The sequence below is a fragment of the Amblyomma maculatum genome, chromosome 2 (assembly GCF_055883805.1).
Source record: "Amblyomma maculatum isolate TAMU_Amacu chromosome 2, ASM5588380v1, whole genome shotgun sequence".
Lineage (NCBI taxonomy): Eukaryota > Metazoa > Arthropoda > Arachnida > Ixodida > Ixodidae > Amblyomma > Amblyomma maculatum.
The window spans coordinates 49,362,946-49,372,873 of record NC_139345.1 but is presented as its reverse complement, the minus strand read 5'-3'; positions in this window follow the sequence as shown (position 1 = coordinate 49,372,873).

Below are 9,928 nucleotides of genomic sequence, written 5' to 3'. Positions count from 1 at the left end.
GGTCACAACCACATGACTTCGCGCGGGAATTTCAAACAGTCTGCAACGCTCACGTTAAAGGGGACGTGACGCGTGCGATGAAAGTGAATAAAACATGGCACGCAGTGCAAACTATTAAAGGCCTCCACATGCCTAAAATGATTTTTTCTGAAGAAACTGATTTCGCATAAGGAAAATTTTTAGGGTTTCGGTGGGAATCGAGCTCACGACCCCTGGATTGCGAGCCAGACATGTCGTAGCGACTGCGCCATGCAATACTTTCTTTTTTTTTTTCAACATGGTATTTATTCCAGAGATGCAATGTCATGCGCACATGAACGTATAGGAAAGAAACTGCGAGTCAACACGACGTGCAATACGGCACAGTCGGGCAACAAAGTCATGTACTCTGCGTTGCCTCTTTTCTAGTGTTCGCCACAAGCGCTTGTACGACTTGGGAATAAGTGGAAATTTATAAGTGTGTCGTATGATGAGCCTCACGACAGATCTCGTGATGAGACATTACAGCTTTCGTACTACGGCACATAGGTAATCTTAAATGCCCTCTGAAAGTTTTTTTCGTATGGCCTTACCACTTTTACACTCTAAGCAGCACTGTCAAAAGTTACACGAACAAGATGACAATGTAGTCTCTGGCAGTCAAAGTTATAATGATGCCAATGAGCATGAAAAAAGAAACTCGGGAAACGAAAACCTCTAAGAAACATCCACTCACTAGTGTTAACAGAAGGGTGGTTAAATTATGTTTGCCTGCTACTGCTTTATTGTCGGAGGTCTAAGAACTGCATCCTGTCTCGAGAAGACCATGAGAAATGGCTATTAAAGCCACAGTGAATCAATAAAAATGGGGTCATCGATACGGCCAGTTCTCGAATAGCCAACGTGGTACAAAAATAACACCCAGTAATATGCTCATACCTTATTGTTTCTTCCAATGCGTGGCCCTGGTAGAAAACAAAATCTAATCCTGCCGTGCTCGGCTATTCTTCATTGTTTGTTGTCATTTTCGAAAGTTAAATCCAAACCGACAGCACTGCCGTATGGTTATTTGCTCCCCCAAAACTAATTATTTCCAAACTGAAGGGGCTCGAAAGCCAAGACAGTAACGAGTTTTGGTTGCCGCCTGCGCTTTGCCGTATACCTCTGCAAGTCGTTCGCGAGTGTATAATAAACGAACCAGGGCGCGGTCACCGGCTGTAATATGCCGCACGCATCAGAGGATCACGAGCTTGCGTGCAATTCGTCAGGTGTGCACCGACCGTACTCACTGTTCAGCGGACAAATTGTAGACCGAGAGCCGTATTGGTGGTCTCTGTCGCTGTATAGGGTTACACCTGAGAGTTATACGACCGCCTGTCAGCCGTCCATTTTTCATCTCGGCGGGAACAATAAACATCAACGTCGGCCCCTCTTGAGCGAGAGAGGCAAACATTGACTCATCTATCTTCATCTTCCGGATGTTCCAGATCCTTCACGCAGGAAAGGCAGCGGTGCGTTTTTATACGCTTTTTTGGAGAGCGAAACGCAGTAGCAGATTTCGGAGAATACGAAAGCATGGCTTTTGTATATATAACTACCGTCGGCCGTGATGACAGTGTAATCCCTTGCGATCTTGTTTGTTGACTAAAACAAGGTGCTACATCTTCTTTACATCATGTAACGATATAATAGTAGTAAAAGACATACGCTGCTACTTCCAAATGGCACATAATGCAAAAACACGAGGTGAATACTTAATGCACGAAATACACGCATCGCAAGCTCGTAGATGCCTAGACAAGGATATATGAGAGATGTGACATTACTTATGCGGACTTCGTAACCGTCTGCGGGTTCCACGGTTCCATAGAAAGGCAAGGCATCTTCCTGAACCGAGGCAAAAGGAGTGGAGTCTGACGCTTCAAATTGAAGTAAAATTTAAAACGGGCATACAGTGAGCAGAAAGCACGGCGACAGTTCATCCACAAAGACTAAGGCGACAATCCTTTCGGAGAAGCGGGAGGTCTCGGGGACGCGCGGTACCTTCACCTCTGAGCAACAAAGCAAACTGAAAATGATGTCCATTTTGCCCCTTTTTAAGCCACCTGGCTCTAACGGATGAGGCACTCGCGAACGCTGGTTCACGAGCGTAGAGCCGGAGGCCAAACAGGACACACCGAAAACCCACCGAGTAGTGCACGAACAAAGCAGGGACCACGTATACACCACACTCTGATCCTGCATTGCTGCCATTTTGAAGCTAAGAAAAAAACATAAACAAGCCCGAACTTTGGTTCTGCCTAGGACGATTTTGGAAAAGAAAAAAAGCAAGACACAGTCGAAAAAGCAAGCACGTACGCTATCAGCTTCGATCCTGCTAAGAGTCACCTTTCAGGAGAGAAAATTTAAGAGTATACAAAGGAATCTCAAGATTTTGTCCGTATTGAAGGTGATTTTGAGCTGAGAAAAGCAAGAGAACCTAAAGAAGCTGAACGCTTGTATCCGCTCGTGCTCAGTAGAAGGAGGAGGGAGAAAAGGGGTAAGAGGGGAGGGAAAGGGGGGGGGGGGGGGAGGGTGTTGGAGGTGTGCTATAACTAGAGAAGTAAACAACCCGAACTGAAACGATTCTTTTCGTAACCGTGTATTCCCTACGCACGGACTAGAGACACTTACAGGCGACGTAGACATAAACGTAGAAAAACACGAAAAGCTTACGTATGTTTACCTAAACAAAAAGACATTATGCATCTATAAATAGTGCCACTATTGTGACAGCGAAGTTTCCTCTTCTTTGGTTTACGTGATATGATTCCCCTTGGTAACAGTGCATGCAAGTCAAACTGTGCCTATACACGTGACCGCTATTGTACGTCTATAAACTTCGAAGCGATGTTGAACGGGACCGCTCGTACTGAAGTTTGTACATTCGACGAACTAGATATGTCGGTTTATTTGTTATGCTGTGTAAAACAATCAGTATACCTTTTATGGTTGTGTTTATCTTTACGTATCGGGTGTTTCCGTGAACTTCCAACTACTACGGTGAATGGGAATACCAAAGGGGAAGAAACTATTTTCAGGAACAAACTGCAAGCCACAGCACAGTTCAGTTGCTATAAAAATTACTGCATTTAGTTAGAGAGAGAGAGATATTTTAATGGCAACAGGAGATGTCTGCCTAGTGGTAAGCCTAGCATGCTACTCCTGATGAGGGTTGAGGGATGAGGGTGACAGAGTGTGGGAGGGGAAGGGGAAAAAAAAAAAGAGAATCGGTGTCGCACACTTTCACAAGCACATAATCACACACAGATGAGTTTTGAAGGGTATTGATCAACCCTGTGTCCTTAAGAAAAGTTAACTTTCACACGCACATAATCACACACAGATGAGTTTTAAAGGATATTAATCAACCCTGTGTCCTTCAGAAAAGTTAGTAAGGCCTTGGTAGCTCGCGCAGCAGACGATCCGTCGCACCAAGGACCCAGGACATGTTCAAGGCGCAAGGTTGTGTCTTTAGGTAAGCTTAAATTATTGCGCAGTGTCCTGCGATGTGCAGTAAACCGTTGACAGGAGGTTACCAAATGTTCAAAATTTTCACACACATCACATGTAGAGCACAGAGGCCTACTCGCTATGCCTATTTTATGTAGGAAGTAGTTTGTGTATGACACATTCAAGCGGATTCGGTGTAGACAGTTTCGATGCCACCTGTTCAAATTGTAAGGAATTCGAAAGACGCAAGTGGGATTTATTCGGTGTAGAGGTCAATATTGATGGTTCGGGTCACACCACAGAGAGCGTTGCAATCGCCATGATTCAGTTGCCACAAGACTTGCTGCATCTCTTCGTGAGAATGGTACTGAAATTGTCCTTGTGGAATCTTTTAGTTCTTTTGCAGCGGCTTATTGACATAAATTGTAGCTTAAAATTGTGCTGTGTGTAGCTTATTTATTGACATAAATAAGCTACACACAGAGGCCTATGACCTGAGTCACAGCATTGTGCTACAGTGGTTACCTGCTCACTGCGGCATCGCGGGCAACGACTTCGCCGACTGCATTTAGTTAGGTAATTTAATTATTACAATCAGCATCGTCTATTGGTTAGTGCCAAAGGGAATTTCGAAGCCACTGCCGAGGTGATGTCGTTTGTTTTTAAAGCTAATAATATTCGTTATGTAAAGACTTGCGGGAGTGAGGAAATGTAATCAGACACTGCGTTTTGAGGGTTTTGAGGCAGAAACGGAGTGCAAATGAAACGTCCGCTTATGAAGTGCTTTACGGCGCCCTATTCGGTCTGTCCACGCTGTTGTACCATAGCATGCAGATTCGTTTTCGCTGTTTGGAGCAAGGAAAATGGTCTCGCCAATGCAAAACGCGTGGCCGTTATTTCTGGGGAAAACGATGAAACAAAGGAAATTATATGAAATGGTACTGTATAGCAGGTATTTGGTGCCGTACGCTTTGTAGATGGTGACATTTTATGCGTTTAAAAAACCACTTTAGAATCTTGTCCATGGCCTCGGACTTCCCCTCGTCACTATTCATCTGGTTGTTATAATTTAAAAGACTTCCCTTTGTCACTATTCATCTGGCTGTTACAATTTAAAAGCTAATCACACAACATTAGTCCACAACCTGATTGATTAGGATAAGCATTTAGCTAAACTGATGCTTGCTTCTGATGACAATTTATTTCGTAAAAGATTCAGTTTGTGCATATTTCTATATGAATTTTTAGAACTGGCTGCTGAAACACTCGAAATGCATGTTTTTTGCCACCTTTGCAAAAGTAACCGTACACATGGTTTTCTTCTCAGTATTTACAGTACAGCACTTATTACACTTCCCAAGCCTTAAACATCTGCAAGGTGAGGATAACCTTTGTTCTCACCTTTCAAGACTTTCCGATTTAGGAAGCAACTCACGGCTCTAAAGTAAAAGTGAGAGGCCAACCGTGCACACTTGTGGGCTCTAGGAAAGGAGGTACGTGCTGTTGCTGCCTATGTAAACAGGGAGGTCGCCAGCTCGTCAAGCTGCTAATAGCTCCACCCCCCACCCTCCTAATTCCCACATGTATAGAAAAAATGTGATGTAAACTACATCTGTAGCGCTTCAACTCTATACGTACGAAGTTTGTAAAGCGAAGCTCCAGCGCACTACTAAACAACGACAGAGAAAATGAAAGAGCACACGGTGTAGTTTTACGTGACGCACTCCAGGTAGGATTAACTAATAAATAGATTGGAGATGGTTCACTGTTTTCAATGGGTCTCAGAAACGTTCATATGTAGTTAGCTTATATTATCACGCAGCTAGGTCGCAAGCAAAGTGCACTGGTATATTCTTAGAAAGTTGGATCTCGGAACTCAGCACAGCACAAGAATTTGCAACGGTGCGGACAAAAGTAAACGAAGCACGTTATTTCCTTCTAAGAATTTTTACGCGTCGCATATTTGAAGCCGGCAGTCGTGCTATATTAAACTTGTACTAAACGCCAGTGGCCTTTCGTTCAGATATATAATTTTTTTCTTATCTCCTATACAAAAGGCACGGTTGTGAACGGAGAAGCGTGCTCCGTTTACTTATGTCCGCACCTGTACGCTGTCTTGGTTAGAAGGGCCGCTTTTGTACCTTGCGCCGCGTGGCTGAATACATTTCCATGCATCTAAAACAACGACCGCTCTTTTATTAAATGCACATAAATCTGAATATTGATGGAAAAAGAAATCAAAACAACCGTTTCTTAACTTAGAACATAGGATCAGAGATATGGAACTTTTTTTTCTTTAGCATTTGACCACATTGCAGTTGCGCATCGTTTTCAGCAGTGGCTTACACATTTTTGATATGCACCTTCTTTACTTTGCTATACAGGTTCTTCTACGTATGTCTACGAATGTATCGATTAAAATGGCACGTATATCATTCCAAAACAAAATACTGAACAGATTTTGCATGTGGAATCCGACGACCAGATTACAATGTGAAACTAGCAATAAGAGAGCCTTCATATCGACAGTGACTTGCATGTCTAGACAAAGCTACAGGTGCATAATGCTAACAATGTAAACGATGCCGAACGTATGTTATTGTATTATATTACGCTGTATACTGCTATACATTCGCATAACTATCGCAGCACGCAACGCTCGGTAGCCAGGGAGAGACAAGAGCGTTACGCGAGCATATCGGGCACTGTTTTGTTGTGTCATTCCGTCAGAATAGTTCAGGCTGTGCAATGACGCCGAAGCATCTTCTAGCCCAGCCAGGAGAAAATAGAGCAATAACAACAGATCGAAACATAATTTCTTCATGAGTAGCGCCTACGCCCTGTAGGGCTGGTCTCTTCCGTCCATAAGAGGCTACCATTTGAGTGGGGAAAGTTACGGTTACAAACTAATACGAAATCTCCGTCCACCCTAGTTATCGGTTAAAAGGTGTGTCCATGCCGCTTCATATATGTAACAGGCGCTGTGGGCTTGTTTGCTGTCCGCTTCTGCAAGACTGCACGGAACTTATCGAGGCGGACTGCGTGGGACTGATCGCGGCTACAAAACGCGGAAGTGGATCTTGCCATCTGATTGCGCTCAATCCAGTGGCCAACGCAGACCGCCGTCGAATTATGCAGCCCGACCTGGTCCGCCGTGAATGCGTGCACGCTGCCGTCGGTGGCCCAGCAGCGGAGCGGAAGCGCCTGTTCGTATGCATGCTAGCTTCTCTGCACGATTTTGATATGTCACGTGGTTTTGAAAGCATAGAATAATACGAGCACGATGTGAAACCAGTATGGCATTAGTCGCGAATGTCGTCTCCTCCTGACTTACTCAATTTTTACCTTTTGCTGTTAAAGAAAGTTTTAAACTACAAGTCTTACCGATGTCAATGGACCACCACTCTGCGGACGAACAAGTGTTAATTTTTGTTTGTACCTCTCTGGTACCGTATACGCATCTACAGAATATTTTTTTCGGCGCAGCAAACGCTCGGAAAGTACACGTAACATAACATAAATGACTCGGGAGTGTCCCTCGTGTGTACCTACCTATGTGTACAAATTTTCGATGTTGAACGCCTTTTCCGCAGCCACTGTGATCCAGTTTCTCTTGTCTTTTCCTTTAGGGCCCGTCTAACTTTACTCACTTGATCCCATTAGCACCCCGTCGGACCGCAGTGGCAACTTCACATCCCCCAGAGTAGATCGAAGGTGCCGTGTTCGATCCCGAGTGCATGGTACACATCACATGTATTCAGTGTACGCATGTACACCGGGTACATGAGGGTCATCTGGTTGCCAGAGCTGCTAGGGGGATGGATTTCATTCAGAGAATAATCTAAGGTGTTCGCTGACGAACATCAGAAAACTGTTCCCCTTTTTTCTTTCCGACTGATTATGTATGCTTATATTCTCTGTTATCTACTCCGTGGCAATGAGCCTTAATATCTAATAAAAAAAAACTTTCAACTCAAATTCTATTGTGTGAGGCCCTCCAGAGCAACCATTAGTTGTTAAGACGAGAAAATCTACCAGCGGCAGTATGTTCAGCGATAGTTGCATAGCAGTAAAAAATGATCTGCAGCGGGAACCTTTTGCTTCTCGTGAAAGAAAGCTGACTAAAGTTGTCGCTCTAAACAACATGATCATTTTTGCAAATTCTGAGAGTACTGTACTAGGATGGACTTGCTTGTGAATTCATTTTTCGTTAAAGCAATACAACAATGGAACCGGATTTCGGAAATGCAAGTGTGCTGACTAATTAAAGATGCGTTTATTGCCAATTTTTAACCTCCCTGTTGTAACGCCCTCGGGAATTGCTGGATAATTCTTGAATAAGGAATAGAGAATGCGCTCTGAACCATTCGTGCTTAAAAATGTACTAGGCAGCATGAATTCTAACTACTCTTTCTAACTAGCTCATGCTCCCGCTTTAATGAGTCTCTGGGTCGAAATGCATGAAAAACTGGTCTTTGTATCTACCTTGTGTATACTAAAAAAGCCATTATGCCACGATGCTATTAGGACAAAGCTCCTCTCGCGCCAATAAATCTCATAAACATCTTTATCGTCACCGCCTTTCGCATGCTAATCGGGACATGAATAATCGAGCATTAATTCCTTGTCGCCAACGGAACACACCACGGCATGTACCGACTTGCAGACGTTGTCATCTTGCTATGAAATTCCCCATCCCGCATGACGACAACGCACAAAGGCTTCCTAGGCGCCCATTTGCTGTCTGTGAGGAACTAATGTACCAGGCGCTGTGCACTCCCCTGTTGCCGTCTGATTTTTTTTTCTTTTTTGAGGGGGGGAGGGAGGTCCCTGGCAGCAGGACGCATGGGGACCGAGCATGCCTTCTGCTACTATTTTCGAGGCTTGCCATGTTGCGTGATGCAGAAAACGCGGTAGTTTTTAGAGAGTATGCTGTATCCTTGTTATTGCAAGTTTTCATACCGTTCCCGAAGATTTGACGCTACTATACTAACCACCTAGCCCCGCCGTGGTCGCGCAGTGGTTAGGCGGGATCGAATCCCGTCCACGGCGGCCGCTATTCGATGGAGGCGAAAAGCAAGGTGCCAGTGTGCTGTGCGATGTCAGTGCACGTTAAAGAACCCCAGGTGGTCGAAATTTCCGGAGCCCTCCACTACGGCGTCTCTCATAGCCTGAGTCGCTTTGGGACGTCAAACTCCATAAACTACACGAAACCTATATACTAACCAGCCGCATCTTCCCGTCCGTGCTGAACTAAAACTGGGGCTCCGTCGCGGTGCCTCAGCAGTTATGGCACTCGGCTGTGAAACCTAAAGAAGTGGTATCAAATTCCAGCCATTACGGCTGCTTAGCGATGCAAGCAAAATGCTCCCGTGTACGGTGCATTGTAAATGTGCGTTAAAGAACCCCAGGTGGTCGAAATTTCCGGAGCCCTCCACTGCGGCGTCCCTCATTGCCTGAGTTGCATTGGAGCGTCGAACACTTTGAAACCTTGGCCTAAACCTAAAGCTCGGTTGAAATCATAGTTGGTAAGCGTTCCTTAAGTGTGCTGCCAAGAAGCAGATTTAAGTGGCGCCGCTTTCTAAGGTAGGTTACTCAACTCAAGCGCTCTGAAGCTAGCGTTATATTTGCTGCCAACATTGCTGCGTGCATGCGCGCCCTGGAAACAAAAGTGTCTAGGCATAAAATCGTTGCAGCGTGGCGAGAAGTAACAGTCTGGGAAAACACACGTTAAGTAACGTAGCATAAGTGGTACTAATGTATGTCAAGCATGCGAGTACTTTAAATACAAGTAAGTTTATCGGCGGAGCGAGACGTGGCGCGAAAGGCAAAAATGAAAGAAAAGGAATGGCAGTAAGGCGAACCGGAATGATATCCGGTTTGCTCCATCGCACGTGCGTAAGCAGTCGGATCATCTGCCATCGATACTTGCATCTGTCTTGTATATACCAGTGTTGCGTTCGATCACTCCGGATCAGCCTATCCGGTATCACGTGATCTAGAGGACATTTCGTTGCTATGGTTGCCAACCATGATGTCAATGAGCCCCTCTTGAAAGTTTGGTTGGTCTTCGTGTCTCGAGCATACGCGGGCATAAAGGACTGCTGTGCATGCCTCGTTTGTCCATCCGTGGATACCAGTTCTTTTTCACGCAGACCCAAACGCGAGCGGCCACTGAACAGAAACGCTGCATACGTGTTTGCCTCCGCAAGCTAATCATAATGCGTTCGTTGATTTGTCATTTATTTCTTTTTTTATTTTTCAGACAGGCATAACCAGTTGGAGCGCCGCCAAAGTCTCGCACTAGAAGCGCGGTCCCACGGACCATGAATACACAAATAGATAGAGCAGCACCTTATGTGCCTTACTGCTTCAGCTTACCGCTGAGGCGTAGAATATGCAATCTAATGTCGACTACTCTAGTGCAGCTACTCCTCATTTGGTTGGAGGGCTCGTA